The sequence below is a fragment of the Tiliqua scincoides genome, chromosome 3 (genome assembly GCF_035046505.1).
Source record: "Tiliqua scincoides isolate rTilSci1 chromosome 3, rTilSci1.hap2, whole genome shotgun sequence".
NCBI lineage: Eukaryota > Metazoa > Chordata > Lepidosauria > Squamata > Scincidae > Tiliqua > Tiliqua scincoides.
Window position 1 is genome coordinate 145188914 of NC_089823.1, and position 19720 is coordinate 145208633.

Genomic DNA, 19720 nt, shown 5'->3' on the forward strand with positions numbered 1-19720 from the left:
ATTGCTGACAAGAGGAAATTCCAATGGCAGGCTGCTTTTGACAGACACTCCAGAATAATGTAATGGTGGTGCTTTAGCATTAAGAACTAAATGAATACTAACAACAAAAGTAAACAGGCACACACCAAGTTCTTCCATTATTAGGCTTCTTATTCTTATTGTGGTTCTATTGTTTCAGAGGGCAATAGGGCTCTTCTTATTCAGTGCACAAACACTTGTACATTCAAGAAGAAAGCTCTGTTCTTAGCCTTTAGAAGCAGAGTAATTTAAGGGATCTACAGCTGAAATTATTTTCCCCCCCCCAATCTATTCTGAAGCCTGAGTCTTCATGCTAGCTTACAGTCTAGTTAGACATGAGCTTAATCATGCAAATGATCAGGAGAGAGATCTTGGGGTGGTGGTGGACAAGTCGATGAAAGTGTCGACCCAATGTGCGGCGGCAGTAAAGAAGGCCAATTCTATGCTTGGATCATTAGAAAAGGTATTGAGAACAAAACAACTAATATTATAATGCCGTTGTACCAATCGATGGTAAGGCCACACCTGGAGTATTGTGTCTAGTTCTGGTAGCCGCATCTCAAAAAGGATATAGTGAAAATGGAAAAGGTGCAAAAGAGAGCGACTAAGATGATTGCTGGGCTGGGGTACCTTCCTTATGAGGAAAAGCTACGGCGTTTGGGCCTCTTCAGCCTAGAAAAGAGATGCCTGAGGGGGGACATGATTGAGACATACAAAATTATGCAGGGGGTGGACACAGTGGATAGGGGGATGCTCTTTACACTCTCACATAACACCAGAACCAGGGGACATCCACTAAAATTGAGTGTTGGGAGGGTTAGGACAGGCAAAAGAAAATATTTCTTTACTCAGCGTGTGGTTGGTCTGTGGAACTCCTTGCTGCAGGATGTGGTGACAGCATCTGGCCTAGACGCCTTTAAAAGGGGATTGGACAAGTTTCTGGAGGAAAAATCCATTAAGGGTTACAAGCCATGATGTGCATGTGCAACCTCCTGATTTTAGAAATGGGCTATGTCAGAATGTCAGATGCAAGGGAGAGCACCAGGATGCAGGTCTCTTGTTATCTGGTGTGCTCCCTGGGGTATTTGGTGGGCCGTTGTGAGATACAGGAAGCTGGACTAGATGGGCCTATGGCCTGATCCAGTGGGGCTGTTCTTATGTTCTTATGTAAATGGCTCCAGTTGGGGTTTTAATTTCAAAATAGGAGGCGGTTGGGTGTGAAATGGGGCACAACTGTGGCAGAGGGTAGAGCTGTTTGTGTGTGTATTTTTTTAGTAGTTTGCTCTCACTGTGCAAAATTTTCTATTTTGATTTTCTTTGGAAAATAAGTGAATTTTTCCCTGTTTAAAAATCACAGAGTGGGAAGTCCAAATAACTAAAGCCTCCCTACTTCCCCCAGTTGTGCCCTGCTTCATGCCCCCTCCCATTTTCTATTGACAAATAAAGCAGCAATTGGGGCTAGCTGTTAGACATGGGATTAATTGTACTACTAAGATATTAAGTTTTCAATTCAAAGTTGGCAAATTATACCCAGTGCCCCAATGTGCTGCTTTTTCAGTTGTCATCTCAAGGTCAAACCAAAATGAGAAGACTGCAGTTTACTCCCTAATGGTCTCCCCAGCAGAGTTGAGAGAGAATTTTATTAGTTAATCCAGGTAGGTTTCCTTGCTAATTGTTTCTTCATATTTGGCAGTTCCAAGTTGCACTGATGTCATTCATAAAGGTGACAGGGCTGGGAGCAAGCATTTTATCTTTCCTCTGTGTACAACTTATGGCCACAGACATTCAATCTAAAATGTGCCGATTGCCTCATGTGTACTGATGTCCGTTTGGCTTGATTGCTATGAATGGATCTACTGCCATGATTTTGCCTAAAGGATCACCTGATGAGTAGTAAGGGACTTGTCAAAAGAACAATAATGCTTCTTAAGGCTGTGCATGTTTTCCTCAATAGGCAGCTTAGCTGATGAGATGGGGTTCAAAATGCCTGTTCTGCAGATCTGAGAAACAAGTAATTTTGAATTTGAAGACACAGAGAGTCATACAGAGGATTACAAGTTTCGGAGAGGAGGCTTATCTAGACTGACAGCCAGGGGCAGAACGGGGTGCAGTCCAATAGTAGCTCGACAGAGCTGAGAAGGTCCTACAGGCTTCATAAACTGCTGAGATGGTTGCAGTGGATGGCACAAGACCGTGTCCCTCTGTTTTCTCACCACTTCCCAGGCTGGTGGAATAACCTGAATAGCCAGGGCTGAAATGGGGTTGAGCAATGTTTTCCCATCTTCAAATAACTACACAAGTAAAGTTTAAAAGATTTTCTTTTTTAAAAAAAGTTAAACATCATGAGGGCACACCAGGGTAGCCAGAAGAAGTCTGAGTACATTAGTAAGCTCATCCCAAACAGTTTAAGAGAGAACCAGCAAAGTCTAAAATCTACTCGCATCCAGCATACCTCTCTCAAGCATGGATGGAAGTCAGGAGCAGACCTGAATCATGTCCCCCTTGGCCACTGTTAAAAGGAAATAAATACAGCTCTACCATTACCTCTATTTCTACACAGGTGATCCAATCACCTTTTGACATAAAATTGTAATCTCTTCTGATACATAGTAGCTGACAAAAGCATTTGTTCATCATCTAGTTTCCTCCCAAATCCAGGTGTCCAGTGTCGTTAGCTTAACTAATTGCTCAGAATCCCATGCTCTTGTCCTTGTAGCTGACCTGTTACCAAAAGGGCTGTTTTGTTTAGGGGAATTATTACACTATCCTTATTGGAACCTCAGGATCGCAGGCTGGATAACAAGACAGCGTAATGCAGAGAAATTCCCTTTAGCTTAAAGAGGAGACTGAGAGAAAGATAACTTTTAATAAAAGATTATAGTTTTATTACAAAAGCACAAAGGTAAACATAATGCACATGGAAAAATGATTATATGTTTCTTGGTCCTAGTACTTGAATCTAGTGTACCTAGCTTTTATGGTGGTTGCAAGTAAAGAGTATTTGGTGCATCCGAAGAAATTAGAAAAGGGAAAGGTTGTAGGGAAGGATTTTAGGGGTCCCTGATCTGCCAAACCCAGTTGCTAACTAAAGATGAGGAGAGAAGGGGAGAAAAAGGGGGGGAAAGAAGGGAAAGAGTTTGGAAGCCCTCACTTAAAAGGGGTTTTCAGACAGAGCTGAGCTGGATGGTAGCTTGCTTACTACCATCCAGCAGTGGAGTGTGTAAAACAGTGAAAGGATCAGGATGTCCCTTATCAGCAAAATTCAATGGGGGCTAATGGCTGGCTTTCTAGATGGGGGAACTTAAACAATACAATGAAGAAGGCAATACTATACAACCCAAGAAGGCAGTTCAAGTTTGCATACGGACTTAGTGATTGGGTTAAAACAATACAATGAATTGTTTTGTAGGAGACAATAATGTAGGAGACACTTAAGCAATGATTTACGATGCCAGACTTCCTCCCATAATGTGGGACCACAGGGAGGTGGAGGTTGTGTAACCATGAGCCTGACTTGACTTGATTTAGTCCATAGTACATAACCAGATAGAGAGCAAATCACAACTAAAAGGCAAAAAGGGGATTTTCACGTAACAGACCCATGAGATAAACTGAGATGTGCTCTCCTGCTGCATGTTCACACACCCAGAACAAAGGGACTGTCCAATCTGATAAGAAAGTCTCTCGGCTGATTTTATAGCCTGCCAGATGAATGCCAGGCCAGAATATAAATTGGATGCAACATAAGATACTCACTAAGAATTCTAGACTGTGGCACCAAATGATTTCCTCAATCACCCTTGGCTCCTAAAGACTATTGGTTTCAAGTGTTGTTCAGTGGAACAGTCAAGCTTCCCCACCTCAAGTGGGTAAAGCACATTCATTCATGGCCTGCTTCTAGGTTGACCCTTTGCCTGTAGCCTTTGCTTCAGACTACAGAGAGCCACCTCTAACCACTGCCTTTTTGCTGCGGCTTGAGCAGCCTGAGCCCTTTCTCCTTCTTTCCCACTGAACCCCCCACTTTTCTTCCTTTCTCTCTCCTTTTCTGCACCCCAAGTCTCCACCATCTTCCTGGGTTCCTCTGGAAAGCTTATCTAATCTCCCTACATCCTTTCCCTCAAATTTTCCTCCTCTTTGGTCTGCCCCTTCTCCTTCTAAGGAGTTCCTCTCTTCTCCCCTCCTTCTAAGGGTTTCCTTTAGGGCTCCACTGTGGGTGAATGTTAGCCATCAAATTCCCCTGTCTAGAGTAAACTGTGAGTGAGCTATTTTAGTCAGGTCCAGTTTGAACCCCCCTTTTCAGTTTCTGAGCACTCAAGTTAACTCTTGTACCTTCATCCTTGTCTCTATTTTCCTTTCCCCTCCAAATTAAACAGCCATGCCATTGGCCACAACACAGGCTTTCTACACCTGATTGCTTTCCCCCCATGTGCGCATGTTACATGTGTTTTAAAAAAGCCAGGCTGGTAACACAAGCCAGACTAACAATAAGGAGAAAACATCTTTAAGCAGCAAAAAATATTTTTACTAGGGGCGTTTTTTTGCATAATCAACATCCTGAAGTTATATTTGAGGGCTTCGGTTTGCTGCACAAATGCTATAAATATGTTGTGGTGGTTTCTAGCACCATATGCTGCACAGTATATATTCAGAATTATTCTTCCTTTTTTAAAAAGGAGAGTTTATTTTGGCTATTGTTGCTGCCAAAATTTGCCTATGGCAATAGCCAAAGTAAATCCTACTTCTCTGTTTCTCTTGAGGTGAACATATACAAAGGATTTCAAAGGCCATTATTCCATTTTGATATGCCCAAGTTTCATTTCTTTGAAGCAGGCGAAGGTCCTCATCTCTAGGATGTCACTGGACTTCACCTAATGTAAACCTGGAGATTTATACAGAGGTTCTACTCAAGATGAAATATCTGAGGAATTTCCAGGGATGCCAAAACAGTTGCAATAGTACCCAACAAAATTTCTCTGCCAGGTTTCACTTATCCTTAGCTTTGCCTATTGTAACAATAGACATAAGTTGCAATTGAGGCAATCTAAGAGTTCTCAGGGTATCTGAGAAGGTCTTCTTGTGGTGGCCAGGCTGACAGATCTTTTTATTCTTTACAGTTCCCATTGACCCTGTACTAGCATCTTTACCAGATCATCTGTTGCCAGATGAAGTCCCATGACTGATTGCTTGAAGGCACTATAATTAGAACAAGAATAGTAAGAGTAGGTGGCATTGTCTCAAATGTGCAGTTATCACTAGTGCTGAACCTGGGCCTTGATGAATCAATCAAATGTGATGGCTTTATTAGATTCAATAGTCAATTGTATGCATTTGCAAATAACTACATACATTGTAATTATGTTAAGTGTGTAATTTTTGTAATTCTGCTCATAGTATACTTGCAGGATTTGCTCAGGTAAATGGCTGATTTCTGTTTTGGACCTGAGTTATTTAAGAAGGCTCACCTGGTCATGGAATAAGGTGGCTCTAGAGATGGGTTTCCTCAAGTTGTGGTGGTGGTGCTCTGAGTAGTGATTCCAAATCAATGTCTGGAACACCATTGGACCCAGTACCAGGCCCTGATACTGAGTCAGGACCAGAAGAGCTCCCAGAACAGGAGCACTTAGGGACAGTGTTCCCAGAGCCCAAGTCCTCCTGAACAGTTCCTGAAGAGTCAGTCTCTCCCATACCAGGAACTCCACACTCCTAGCTGCTTGCACACCACCACCAGCAATGGACAAGTCAGGACATGACCAAGAAGAGGTAAGAAAGGTGCCTCTTTAAGTTCTCTACTCTTTAGGCAGGGAGGCAGAGTCCAGGAGGAGTAGCCTATGGGGAAGAATTTGAGACCTAAGTCTACCTCTGACACTTGTCAGGGTAATTTGCAGTGGTGGACCTGAGGCAGGGCCTGGGGAGCAAATGCCCTGGCCGCTGCGCTTACCGCATGCTCATTGCGCCCCACTGTTGCCGCCTTCGCCTGTTGTGCTGCCCTGCCTGCCTGTCTGAGCCATTCCATGGGCAGGTGAGGCTCCGCGTGGCGCTTGGTTTAAAACAGCAGGAGAAGCCTCAGAAGGCTTCTCAACTACTGGGAAATGACACGTGAGGCTCCATGAGCCTTGGTGAGTATCCTGAGGGGGGGGGCGGCAGAGTGCTAGAGGGAGGTGGCGTGTCAGGGGTCAGAATGACAGCAGGTCTGCTACTGGTAATTTGTTCCTTTGGAGCAGGGGTGCCCAAACCCCGGCCCTGGGGCCACTTGCGGCCCTCAAGGCCTCTCAATGTGGCCCTCAGGAAGCCCCCAGTCTCCAATGAGCCTCTGGCCCTCCAGAGATTTGTTGGAGCCCGCACTGGCCTGATGCAACTGCTCTCAGCATGAGGGCGACTGTTTGACCTCTCGAGTGAGCTGTGGGATGAGGGCTCCCTCCACTGCTTGCTGTTTCACATCTGTGATGCAGTAGCAGCAGCAAAGGAAAGGCCGGCCTTGCTTTGTGCAAGGCCTTTTATAGACCTTGAGCTGTAACAAGACCGTCATTCATTCATATAAGTGCCATCTCTAATATATTCATTTATGTAAACTTATGTAAATATATTCAAATTTTAAATGTAAATTAATTCTTTTTCCCCTGGCCCCCGACACAGTGTCAGAGAGATGAAGTGGCCCTCCTGCCAAAAACTTTGGACACCCCTGCCTCAGAGCTATCCACAGACTGTGACTCTGACCTGTCTTGCCTATCTACATTTGTGAGCCTTTTCTCATGGTTCAGAAACAACAGTGACTAGTTACTCATTCTTTCCGATTCCTTACGTCTGCTGTCCAACAGGATTTTGGGCTGGCAGGAAATATATTTTCCCCCCTGAACTGGCACCATGCGATAGAAGATGTCCTGGCTCCTCACATAAGAACAGCCCCACTGGATCAGGCCATAGGCCCATCTAGTCCAGCTTCCTGTATCTCACAGCGGCCCACCAAATGCTCTCCTCACTTCCTAGTTAATTACTGTACTTGCATGGAAGAGGGGGATGTTCATCTGAGCTCTCCCTCTGTGTACATTTACTAAATGTACAGCACACTTCTTTAGAAGCAACTCTCATTTTGTTCAGTTGCACTTCCCCGGGAAAGTGTGTTCAGGACTGCAGCAGTACTTTAAAAATAGGTTTAGCAGCATGTGTCAAATGGTGTTTTGGAAAAACCGTTGCCCCTCCCATGTGGTTAAGGCCCAAATCCTAACCAAATTTCCAGCTCTGACATAGCTGTGCCAATGGGGCATGCACTGCAACTTGCAGTGGGGGGGGGGGAATCACGGAGGCCTCCTCAAGGTGAGGAAATGTTTGTTCTCTTACCTCGGAGTTACATTGCCTTTACCTTGGTACTGGAAAGTTGGTTAGGATTGCTCCCTAAGAAAATTAGCCCCAGTTTATCTGGATGGAGGCAGGGCAGGGTGAAGCCAGAACATTTGTACAGTGTAAGAGCGCACGTCCTGCTATTTTATGAGTTCAGTTCAGAGGGGGATATCATCCAACCCAGCCCTCGGTCTTTTCTCCTCACTTGTCCCATATGCATATTCAATGGCAATACATTGTTAGTTACGATCCTCCAGGGATCTTTGTAGAGGCTTGAAATTGCGCACACACATCCCTTAAATTTCACTGCCTCTCACCCAGATTAATTTGAATTTTTTCAAAAATTTGTTCAAATGTCTCATCAGAGACCCTCCAGATTTGCACGGGATATCATTTTAGGCAAACTAATGTGGCAAATGTCCCATAAGATATACTATGAGTGTGCATATCCTTGCTCTCTCCGTTTCCCTTTGACGTGTTTGACCTTGGGTAAAAGAGAAGAGTGGGCATGAGAAGGTATCCATTTGTCTTTGTTCTTTCTTGGTCACACTTGGCGACACACAAACAATTCCTTTTTTGATTGGGAAAGTTGATTATGATGGATATTGAGAGCCTGTGTCTCCAGTGTTTGTGGTCCTTCTTAAGAAACCGAACTTCTAGAGGTGCCAGGTTTGCTTAGTCATACAGATGGTCTTATCCTATCAGATCATCTTGAAATGTGACCATATCACTGAAAGAAATGTGAGCAGTCATACCCAGATGGAGGATTGGAAGACGTAAAAGATTTACTAACACATTGGTCTGGCAGAGAAATGTGATTTCAGTGGCAGAAGAAGTATCTTGTACTGATGTAAGTGCAGTAGGGGATCCAACCCTGTGATTCATTATAGCTCCTTCAATCTCACTGTGGTGGAACTTCTCATGTTTGGAGACCTAAGCTGAATTTTGGAAGCTAAGCCCAGAGCTGCAGCGACATCAAGCACCTTTTAGCCATTCTTTGATGTGTGTGTGTGTGTGAGAGAGGGGGGGGGATGGGTGAGTATTCATACACTGTTGCTGCTACCTGCTTTAGTGAGAGAGAGACTGGCCATTGTGACATCAGGCTGATGCTGCCTCCCAGGGAGTGAGAGGGAGAGCATAACAGAACAGAGGAAAGTTTAAAACTGTTTAGTTAAGCATTTCTGTTTCTGACTTCCTTAGTAACACGGCTGCAATTTCAGTAAACACTGGGAGCCGAGATGACAGTTTTAAAAGCGCTGAGGATGGAAGACTTCTCAGGAAAGTGACACATTGAAGAGAATTAAAAGCACCACCATGTTATCTTCCAGTGTCCATCTGTCTGCCTGTACATGAGTGTGTGCGTGTTCCTGCATGCGTTTCAGTGAACCCCTCAGGCAGTCATGTCGGAACTCATAACCCAAGATAAGTGCTTTCCGGAAACACAAAGTGTCTGGTCCAGCAAACTATTTTCCAACAGCATCCAGCCCAATGTCTCTGGAAACACACAAGCAGTACATAAAGGTGATGGCCATCCCTGTCCATAACTGGTAATCAGAGTTATACTGCAAGCAGAGATTCCATTTAGTTATCATGTATAATAGCTATCATGTATAGCTATCATGTATAATGTATAATACAGGGTGAACCAAAAGTAGGTGGGCAGTAGGTGGAATAAATGTTATCATTTACTGTCCACCTAATTTTGGGTCACCCTGTAGTTATCTGTTGATAGACCAGACCTCCATGAATTTGTGTAATCTTTATGAAAAGCCATATCCACTGCTGCCTAACATCTCTTTTTCTGGTTGTGAATTCTATATGCTATGAAAAGAAGTACAGGTTGTCCCTTGTTATCTGTGGGGGATCCAGTCCTGAACTCCTCATGGATACTAAAGCCACAGATAATGTAATCAGCAGGTGGTGGCCATCAGGATCTCTGGACATGACCAGAAGCACCGGAGAGGCTGTTTGTAGTGTCTCTGGGCATCAGAAAGCCCACCCCCACGAGGTTTTGGAGAGACACTTTGTCAGGTCAGCAGGGGAGGATAGGCCTTGCTTTCCTGATAGCAGAGTGGCATGGGAGTGTAGGGAGATAGCAAAAGAAGCAGGTGATCCCAAACAGAGCCAAGGAAGCAGCCACAGGCTTGTTTGTTGCAGAAGCAGGTATTGGTCAAAGGAGCAGGCAGAAGAGTAGTCAGTCATACGGTCCAGAAGTCAGGGATACAGCAGGTCACGGTCACGAGAAGGCAGTCCAAATCAGTACACAAACTAGCAGCACAACACTCAGAAACTCCACTGGAACCCACATTTGGTGTCTGCTCTTGCCCACCCATATACTGGGGCCTGTCAATCAGAGTAGGGCGACCTCATGTGACTATGTCTTGTGTCTGTCTTGTGTCTTGTGACCCACTGTGATTGGCTGTCCAGTGGTGCATTGCACCACTCCACCATAGCCTACGTGACTCAGCACTCATCTCTCCCCAAGTCCCACCTGCAGCAGGTGCAGTTGACTGCATCAGCTGTGCTGCTTTGCTGATTGCTTCACACCAGGCCCAGATATCAGGGCCTCCTGCCACATCCTGGCTAATAACAATCTCAAACCTGGGATGCCAAAAACCTGACACACTTCCGGTTTTCACTCCATCTCCAGGTGCTTCCAGTTGTGTCTGCGAGGTCAGGTGAGGGCCTCCAGCGCTGAGTCAAATCTGTGGGTACTGAACCTATGGATAAAGAAGCCCCATCTGTGCTTTCTTTTTATCAGTGCTGACCCTAGTGCCAGTCAGCAGACTCTCTCACACACACATACATACCCAACTGCCCCCAAAGTGCCAGCCAATGCCTCCTGTCCCACTGACACATATTCAAAACTGGCTGGTCTGAGAGGGATCATGGGAAAGAATCTCCTCTCACTGGCCTGTTTTGAAGACACACTGGCTGGAGTGGAAGTAAGGCAGGCATGGTTTCTTTTCTGATGGCTCTCCTTCCGGGACATCATCAGGAACTTGATTCCTTGGCAGCAGCACTGACTAAGAAAAGCATGCTGCCCCCATCTTGTTCACCTTCTAAGGAGAGCAGACAAGAGGAAGATGAGGCAGCAGGCAGTTGGTAGAGCTGGACAGGCGATGGGCTGCTGGTGATGAGGTGTGAGGTACCCTCTGCTCTTTTTCTTCCTGCCTCAGCCTGCCACCCAAGGAAAGCAGTGTGGTCAGCCTCATGGCTGGGCCACCTTTGTGCTGGAGAAAGAAATGGAATGACATAAGTGCAGGACTCGGTGGAAATCTTTCTTCTTGGCTATTGTAATGCTGACACAGAATCCCGCTTCTGAATTGAAATTCAAGAACTGTCTGGTTAATAATTAGGACAAGACATCAGTGAAATGTACACATGTGGTCCTGCTGTCAGGTAAGTTAGCACTGACACCTTTTCGTCCAGTGTTCAGCATCATTATGCATTTACACCACAGTAAGTCCCACACGCATCTTGTAATTATTCACGTTGCAGGGGAACTTCAAAACACTGGAAACTCTGGCCTCATGAATGATTAAGGAAGAGGGGCTTTGGAATCGGGGGAAGGTGCCTTCTTCCTTACCATTGTCTGCTTTTCGAGCAGAAGCATCAAGCAGGCAACAGCCCTTGACAGACAGGAACATATCAAGATAGATTACCAAATATTTACTGAGTGACTCAAGTAGAACGGGAACTTCATTTTAAAAAATGTTATATTAATGCTCCACCACACAGGTCTGACTGCTGAGGAATATTAATAAAGTAGGATACCATTTGTTAAATGAAAAGGTAGAAACATAGATGCACATTTGAAAAACAAATAAGACCTACGCTTTCTTTGCCCATGATAAACTACATGGGATGTTCAGAGCTCAAAGCCAAACCATGGCTTAATATAGTCTGTTTATTTACAAGTTAAACATTGGAATTCTCCAGCCTGGTGGGCTCTGTTCTGCCTTAGATGATGCTATCAAGGACAAGCCTGCCGTTCCTAGATACTATTCCCTTGGATTTGTCCACAGGGAAAAGAGAGAGACTTCAAAAGATACTAAGAACATAAGAAATGCTCTGCTGGATTGGGCCCAAGACTTATCCAGCATCCTGTTTGCCACAGCAGCCAATCAAATGTTGCTGGGAAGACCACAAGCAGGACACATAGGCAAGTAGCCCTCTTCTGCTTCTCAGTAGTGGCTATCCAGGACCATACAGTCTCTGAACCTGAAAGTAGCATAGAACCATTGTGACTAGTAGCCATTGATGTCTTTGTATTTGTCAAATCTCCTTTTGAAACCTAGCAGTCGTCACTATGTCTTGTGGCACTGGCAGCAAATACCCTAAATTAATTTGCAGCCCATGATGAAGTTCTTCCTTTTGTCTGCCCTCAGTATCCTGCCAATCTTGTAGCAGAAAAACTGGAGCATCTGTCATCTGTTTCCAAGGAACACCACTTGAAGGAGATATCTTTGTGATGAAACTGTCCTAGAAAGGACTGACAGTCATAAGGGAACACAGAATGGAGAGAGTGAGAGAGAGAGAGAGAGAGAGAGAGAGATCTGTGAGCAAGGGCAGTGTGTGTGATGTTACTTTGCCTGTCACAATGAGTAAAGGTGTTGAATGGCCTTTTGTGTCCATTTTTCAATGCTGCACAATAACTGTTGCTTGAGTTTTGTCAGATCTGGATGCTGTCACTTCTTAGTCAAAACCCTTTTTGATTGAGCTGCTGGAGCAAGATGCAAGGTCATGGAGCGCATCTGCCTAGGGTGAAATTATTAGCTTGTTCAGAAACAAGAATCGCAACCACTGGTTTCTCATGGTACTGTTGGACAAAGGAGTTTAACAGCCCAATCCTACCCTCAGCCAATCCTTGGGGTGCAGCGCTGCTTTTGCTTTTGCATTTGAGCGGGGGGGGGGGGGGAGGCAGAAATGGGCTCTCTTGCCTGTCTCTGATAGGGAGAAAGGAACTGATGATCAATGGATAAAGGATGGGTGTTCTGATAGTTTCTTTGACTGAGGTAGGGCATAAGGAGGAGTCTAAGGGAGTTCTTGCCTTACGATTGGCTGGAGAAGCCCAGGGAGGGGGAGGGAGGTGGTTTGTAGCGATCACACTTGCCAAGTGCACGGCATGGCTGCCATAAGCTCCATTGTTTTTTGCAGGGAGGAAGCCTCACTGAATGACCGACTACAGGGAGACTACTGCTGAGTAGAGCTGTAAAGGATCGGGTCATCCTGGTAAGCCTCGCAGCTGTTGCACATGACCCTCCTCCCTCTTGCCGCTTCTGTCACCACTCTCTCGCAGTCCTTCCCACACCCTCCTACCTTGTTTACAGATGGGCGGGGGCAGCAGGGGAGTATTTAAAGAGAACTCAAGCACACATGCACACACAAGCGCATCCCCTGGCAACAACCCCATTTTTTCCATTGCAGGCTTTTTAAAGGGGGCAACTTGACTCGAGTCTTTTTGAGTTGTGAAAAGGCGACTTGGAAAGTGCTCCCGTTATGACTCGTTTTTGAATCAAGTCGCAGGGGGACAGTGACTTGTGACTCGACTTGAGTCAAGCTGCGCTGAATTTGCCCATCCCTGCTCTTTCCTGCCTCTTCAACTCTGCATTCAACCCAGGAGATTGCTTGGTCTCGGCAGTCTAACCCCATGACTCCTGCAATGCAGTGCCCACAAATCAGCAGAGAAAGGAGAGGTAACCTTGGTCCTTGGTGTAGACTTGCCATTGACCCAATAAACCCTCTCGAGCTCATTTCATGTACAGACAGATTGATGACATGCTGAGTGCCTCTATCATTGTCTTTCTTTGGTGTGTGTGTGTGTGTTTTAGTTTGCTTTCAAACCTTCCTAATTTCCCTACAGCCTTCTCCCCCCTTCTTTTTCCCTTTCTGTGCTTGCGCCATTATGCACCCCCTTTTAAGGATTTCCTCTTGCTTTCTCTTTCCTTCTGTATATAGCAATTGCTTATGTTTAGGGCCTAGCCACATGAATGACTAAGTGACATGAAATGGTTTTTTTTATACCTTCTCCCTCTTTCCTGCATTTGTAAAGCACCCCTGCAATAAAAGTTTGTTTGTTGCACCTTCACCCTCACCTCCCTTGTCCTTCCCCACCGAACCGATGAGCTATTGGCCACTGCACAGGGTCCTGACATACAAAATAGATTTCTCCTATGCGTGCCTGTTAATGCGTACCTTAAAAGCACGTCTAGTAACAGAATTCCTATGGTGTATTTTGCCCATCCCTAACTCAACAGGGCAGTTTGATAGCTTAAGTAAGTGGCACTGGAACAGAACAGGTAGGGAGCTATGGAATAAAAGTGAGAGAACATGGTATGCACTAGGTGAATATGAATACTACTTTCCTTAATTTATCTCAAAGACCCCAAAGAATGTGCTGTCTTGTTCTTTGCTTCCCGAGCAGAGTAATGTGTGTGACTTGAGAGTGTTATCCAATATCTGATATCCTTCAGGAGTATTGTTAGAGAACATTTTGTCAGAGTATATTCAATGCCATCCGGGGAGAAAAAAAGTCTCCTGTAAAAGCATCATAAAGAACCTTAGCTGCCATTATTATTTTATCTATTTCAGTTAATTCCTCTCTACAGCTATTATAGTAATAATGACATTCCGTCTCCGACCCCCTTAAAAAATAACTTTTCAGGAAAGAGTGATTAAGGTATCTTTTTGTTCATTGGTAGGTCGTGCATGGAGGGTAAGCCATCAAAATTGTGCTAATTTGCCATTGCAGGCAAAATGTCAAAAAGAATTGTGCAAATGCACTGATGGGGCTAATTATGCTGATATTGTAACATTCCCAGAGGCAAGAGAATCAATCTTACCCTTGACAATCCACTGACGAATTTCTGTGAAATTCATAAAGAAATCAATATTCGTTGCAATGTGAAGATCACTGTGAAGCATTTTGCTTGATTTCTCTCCACCTTCTTTCAATATTGGGATATTTCTTTTCTGACCCCCTTTCAATAGGAAGGTGATTCACAGTGCAGCAAATGGGACAGTGGAGAGAAAGACTCTGGAAGCAGTCTCATTCAGGACACAATATTTTGATTATATGCGGCTTCTTTAAGGTACTGATATTTGCTCAAGTCATTTATTTGAAATGTATGAGAAATTCAAGGTATCCTATTCTCCACCTCTACAGCATGATAACATTGTGTGGCCACTGGATAACAATACCCTGTGCTACTTAAGTTGTTAGTACTCAGTTGAATTACTGAAACCCACTATCATTTCTCTCCCCCCCCCCCCATAATCCCTTGAAATAAACATTGTGCAGTGCAATCCTGAGCTGCACTTGGGCTGGCGTAAGTCCCTTGCGCTGGCCCAGGAGGGTAGCAAATGTGCCGTAAGGTATGTTTGCGCCTCCTCATGAGTCGGCTAGGCCAGCACACAGAGGCATGCCAGCCTGCAGAGGCTGGAATAAGCCTTTGCACTGATGGAGGAAGTGAGTCTTGCGTCGGCTGAGCTCGGCCGACGCAAGACCCTGGGGTGGGAGGGAGGCATTTTGGGGTGGAAGGAGGGTGAGCAGCCTTGGGGGTGTGTGGGTGGGGAGCAGGAGGCGGAGCTGGGACACAGCAGTTATGCTGGATCCCAACCCCTATTCCTGGGGAGCCACTCTGCTCTCCTTGGACTTGTGCCACCTCAGGAAGTGGTGCAAGTACAAGGAGACCCATAGGGGCCAGGGTGGCTTATCCAGAGGTAAGGGGAAAAGTTTCCCCTTCCCTCTGGCTGAGCTGTTTTGGGCACCTATCCTGCGCTGGATACAGCACAAGCCTCTTGGCTTACCTGTTCCAGCACAGGATAGGATTGTGCCCTAAGAAGATTCATGCTGCATCAGACCAAGAGTCTATGTACTCCAGTATCCTACTGCCCCATTACCCTACCAAAGTCAATTCCCAGTGCACGCCAGTGAAAAGCCACTGTTGACATTTATAGCTGTACCAGTACTGGCATCAGAGGTTAACCAGGTTGGGTGCTGGTCAAAGGCCCTCCATGAGGGCCTGCTTGGTCAACTTTGAAACTCTCAATAGTTTTCTGGACCAGTAGAAATATGAAGGAGCATTGTCATGGGTTTAATGAGCCCCTGGTAAACTGCTGTGTATGGCTGGTTGGTCATGTTCAACTTGGTATATCACAGGTTATGTTGGCCTTCCTTCACAGTGGCTTCAGAAAGTGGAACTACCAAGCTATGTGCCAGGGGCCATCCCACAATTGGCTGCCGCAGGACTCATGGCAACTTAGAAGTTGACTTATGAAGATAAGTGCAACTTGCACATGGAGTTTAAAAAACAAAACCCTACTGCTAGGCTGGGTCCCTGGGAACAACCCCTGTTGACCTCTGGGAAGGGAATAACCTCAGTGTTGGAGACTGATAATGTGTGTGTTGGTTTCTTAAGTGTTGGTTTCTGATAATGTGCAAATCAGAGCAGTGATTTTCAGTTTATGGAATCAATGAGTTTATGGAAACCATGACTCCTTGGATATGTATCTGTTTGTGTGGTTCCAACATTCTAATCATCAAATGGTGAACATGCGTGTGTGGATAACAATTGCCAACTAGTCTATTAGGTAATTCATACGTGGGGTTGAAAAGCCTGTAAAATGTACTTTCAGCTAGTGTCTGCCTGTGACTTACCCATATCTGTCAGGCTCCACCTACATGTGTGAAACAGCCTTTGGAGGCTTGATTAATGGAACAATATTTGGGAAGGTACAAGACATGATCTTCTTGCTACTAAGTTTGTGAACCGTGCGCAGACGCCAGCCCGGCCATGAAGCTAACTGTGAGGGCATCTCAGGCAGCAGACTGATGGGTGACACCCACCCCCACTTGTCCAATCCCCTCCACTGCTCTTCATCCTTCTCCCATTCCCTGAATTGGAAAAGGTAGTGGAGAACAAAGTGGAAGAGAAAGTACAGAGAACAGAAAAGTGGCGGCTAGAGTGTTATCACTTTCCTCCACACTTCCTCTTCTGCCCTCTTTTACCTTTTTCAATCCAGGGAATGGAAGCAGCAGGTGCTGGCACATCATCAATTGTGTGTGTGTGTGTGTGGGGGGGGGGGGTAGGGGTGTCAGCATTTGTCCCAAGGTGCTAGGATGTCTTGGGCCAGCTCTAACCTTTCACCTGTATTTGCGTGGCATTCCTTTTTGAGGTTTCAGCTCTTGTAATTCTCGCTGATACTGCTCCATTTCCTCTGATCAGTCCAGTGAGCCCTTATTGTTATTTATTCACACATCCAAGTTCTCTTTAAAAAAGAACGAAAAACCAAGTCATTTTATGGTTTGCACCTTGTGACATCCAGTCAGGAGGAAAGCGATGGGTAATGACCATATTTACTGGTGAAAACCTTCATATTTTAGGTTTGATGGTGCTGTCGGAGATGCTGTCAAGAGCAGCTTATAGTTTCAAAAGGGTCTTTTGGGGTAGGCTCATCCACAAGTGTGAGATGAAATGGAATGGCAGCAAGTGACGCAAAGCTACAAAGCAGCGCTCCTTGAAGTGCAAAAAGAAGAATAATTGTGTTCCCTTTCCTGGATTTCTTAAAACTGTGGTTCTGTAAAACAACTTATGCTGAACTGTTCAGTACTTTGGTAAGGGGAATATAGATGGCTGCACAAAAAGAATGGACTGAAATGGTTGAACAGATGCAATATCTTGCAATAAGAACAGAAGAACTGCCATTTTCGATCAGCTTGAGGTCTGTGATTCAGCATTTTGTGCCAAGCTATAGCCAGCCAAATACTTGGACAATCACAAGCAGAGCTTGACTATATCTAGTGGGCATAATTACATCTAGTAGTACGGTTGAATTCCAGAAGTTAATTGCTTTTCCTTTGATAAGTTCTGAATCAACCACCAAGTAGGTACCAATTTGTCATACCTTGAAATCTCAGCTGATTTTCCAAAAGTCTTACAAAGTTCATTGTCTTTCCTGAACTATCCTGAAATCTAAAATGACCACTACTGTAATGCCCTACACTTTTACTTACAGAAAAAAGAACTGATAGGTCTCAATTTTGGTTCCAGTATTTATCAAGTAATAATTTGGCAGTGGCTGCTTAAAGGGTAACTCTTCTAAGGTTTTTCTTCACATGATAAAGTCAAAAATACCACTTCCAGATTTAAATGGCAATGAAATATCAGGGCGTTGAGCAAATTCTTTCTTAACTATTTTTCTATTAGGTCAATCCTCTCCTCTTTGTGCAGTGAAAGAGTTAACAGATCAACAGGTCTTTGATACAGTGGTTTCTTGGTTAACCTAGACAGTTTCTGGCTTAGGCTTTATTCTGAAACTTTGTTTTCTGTTATTTGCTCACAGCTAAGTTATTGACTAGTTAGTTCAAATCAATATGTGAAATCCACGCACCCCTCTTGGCTCTTTCCATCCTCTTAGAGTTGCCTGTGCTCACTGTGAAAGTGACAGCAGAAGCCAGAGTTTGTAGAATTCCCCATCTATGCATCTCTTAAAGATATAGGTTCTGGATTCTTTGTCTGGGCACTGTCCAATGAAAACTCGAGACAACACACATGGGAGAGAGGGCCACTTTATTAGTATTTTAATACAGAAAGGAGGCTGAGACCTGCAGTTGCAGGGGCAGCGAAAACCCCTTTGTGGTGCGGAGGCGGGACCACTGGGCGGCCCCAGAACCAAATCTGTCCCCCAGGCTGGAGGTGCACCCGACTCCAAGCTGCGCCCCGTTCTTGGACAACCAGCTCATCTAGGTCTGTCCCATAAGGGGAAGGCAGCCGGACAGCGGGCTGTGCCACCTCGAGCCGCTGAGCCTCTGAGGAGGACCCCCATGGTCCCCGCCAGGGCCCCAGTCAATATCCTCGTGCCGCTGAGCCCTGCTTTTGGGTTCTGCCCTGCCTATGCTGTCTGAAGGTGCACTCCAAAGTCCCAAGCACGCCTCTACCACACCACCTGCCAACATAAAGTGACCGATTATATTTATAGGGGCGCAGCCCTGTACCCATGGCAGTCTGGGGTAGGCAAAAAAACTGCCTGCCGTCATCCAATCTTGACAAGCAGCAAAAAAATTTCTACCCTGCCCCAAATGGCGGCCAGTAAAACTCAGACTGCGTAACGGGTGGGTGGGTGCGTGTCCACTCAGTGCCCACGAGCAAAGAAGGAAGGGGGGCTGTTGCTGTGTCCCTAAAATACCTCTGCTCCCCCCCAGCAACAGCCCTCCACCAATCCCCTCGCAGGGGAAGGGGCTTGCGTGTTCCGGCCAGGCCATACAAACTCCGATCTCCCTGCTTGAAATTGGGCGATCGGGATAAATATGTGTTGCTCTCTTATCACAGTTCTCAATCCAAGAAATCTTCAAGCAGTCCACTTTCTTCCTGTTGACAGGGAAGAAAGCTTCTGAGCTGGCTTCTGAGCTGTCTGACAGATCAGGAGAGGGATCTTGGGGTGCTGATGGACAGCTTGAGGAAAGTGTAGATCCAATGTGCAGCAGTGGTGAAGAAGGCTAATTCAGTGCTTGAGATCATTAGAAAAGGTATTGAGAATAAAATGGCCAATATTATAATACTGTTGTACAACAGTCAACCATGTTTCTGGCAACTCCTGCGACGCCGCTGGAACCAACCGTATTGGCCTCTGCCTTTCCATTGGACCATTTCAGCGACGTGGAGAGGGGGGATTTGCTGCATGGGTAACAGCCTATCCTCCATACGTACTTTACCCAGGCTTCGTGCACTGGAGAGGACACTCTGTTCCAGAACCACCATTCAGAGCGTGACACCATAGTCTTCCGAGACTGAAGGATGCCAACACAAATTTACAAATTGATGGTAAGGCCACACCTGGAGTATTGCGTCCAGTTCTGGTCGCCACATCTCAAAAAAGTTATTGTGGAAATGGAAAAGGTGCAGAAGAGAGCGACCAAAATGATTATTGGGCTGGAACATCTCCCTTACAAGGAAAGGCTAAAGCGTTTGGGGCTCTTCAGTCTAGAGAAAGGTGTGGGGGGGGGGGACATGACTGAGACATAGAAAATTATGCTGGGGATGGATAGAGTGGATAATTTTTTCCCCTCTCGCACCAGAACCAGCAGACATCCACTAAAATTGAGTGTTGGGAGAGTTAGGACAGACAAAAGAAAAGTTTTCATTACCCAATAACTAATCTGTGGAACTCCTTCCCAGGGAATGTGGTGATGGCACCTGGCCTGTACACCTGGCCTGGGGATTAGATAAATTTATGGAGGAAAAGTCTGGCACAGGTCATGAAGTCCCGATGACTACATGCGACCTCTGGGTTTTAGAGGGCAACTGTCTCTGAATGCCAGATGCAAGGAAGTGGCAACAGGATGCAGATAACTTGTTGTCTTGTG

At 45.4% G+C, this 19720-nt stretch overlaps 1 long non-coding RNA gene across 1 annotated transcript in view; it reads left to right on the top strand.

Annotated features, from left to right (window-relative positions):
* The window catches only part of LOC136645965 (uncharacterized), a 76554-nt gene that overhangs the window by 35802 nt on the left and 21032 nt on the right, over positions 1 to 19720 (top strand). Inside the window, exons 2-3 of the long non-coding RNA XR_010794178.1 lie at positions 12514 to 12588; positions 14347 to 14447. This is a non-coding gene — a long non-coding RNA (uncharacterized lncRNA). The remainder of the gene's footprint in view (positions 1 to 12513; positions 12589 to 14346; positions 14448 to 19720) is intronic.